Here is a 966-nt window from a genome sequence, read left to right as displayed (position 1 = left end):
CAAATGTGCACTTGTCATTGACACATGTTGCAGACTTCATAACAAGGCAATTGAGGAGAGAATCCCCTAACAACAAGGTGGTCCTGTTGTATTACAACACAACAACTATCTTTACGGAGGAGCACCTCTGCGGTCAGCCAGAGACCTGAGACAACACATTGCATCAAGATTGTAAGTAAATTTGATAACAGTTAACATTTAAGGAGGCTCTAAACACTGCACACAAAAGAGTTCTAATTCCCTGTTAGTTTTATGCAGTTAAAGTGATCTGCCCATAGATTAATGTGGATTAAACAAAAATAAACAGTGAATATCACCAATTGATTTAGATTTAAGTATTATTTTAGTAAATTAGACTACACAGTAATATAAGGCAAATGAATGCATTATTCGCAGGTATTTTACAAATGTAAGTAAACAGCAGTAATTTCTTTCACTATCACTTCATTACCTATTAACATAATTTCTGGAAATGACAGGTACCCACTAGATAAATTCAGTATTCATGGACACCTTTAGATGATACATGCATATTTCTTTGAAATCCAAAACACAATTTCCTTGGTATTTAGAGCCTCCTTAAACTGTCCGGGATATAACTTAGCACTGTAAGTGCAAAAAATTTACTTGCCATTGATGGTTATTTTCTAGTTCAAGTAACTTTTATTTCATAGCAAAATTTGTTTTACTTTGTAGAAAGGAGGACAAAGTGAAATAATGAAGAACTCGCTGTATTTTGCCTTTGAATTTAATATTTTAAAAGTTACAATAAATAATCTTTGAATATTATTTTGTCTATTTTCACATCAGTATTTGGTACCCTAGAAGAGAAAAACAATGTAACCATTTATCAACTTTTTGATCATTGTTTTACAGAGAAGTGTTTTTCTATTTAGGCAAAATATACAGAGTGTAATCAATGTTGATGACTAAGAAGTTAACAAGAGGCCTACAGGCCACATTGCT

The 966-nt window shown here is 32.4% G+C and overlaps 1 pseudogene; it reads left to right on the top strand.

The window, feature by feature from the left end:
- LOC133189246 (putative nuclease HARBI1) overlaps window positions 1-718 on the top strand; it is a 1,950-nt pseudogene extending 1,232 nt beyond the window's left edge.
- Window positions 719-966: the final 248 nt, after the last annotated feature.

Source organism: Saccostrea echinata, unplaced genomic scaffold, assembly GCF_033153115.1.
Source record: "Saccostrea echinata isolate AGI-Se365-2 ecotype Australia unplaced genomic scaffold, CSIRO_AGI_Sech_v1 ptg000017l, whole genome shotgun sequence".
NCBI lineage: Eukaryota > Metazoa > Mollusca > Bivalvia > Ostreida > Ostreidae > Saccostrea > Saccostrea echinata.
This window is presented reverse-complemented; position numbering and strand designations above follow the sequence as displayed.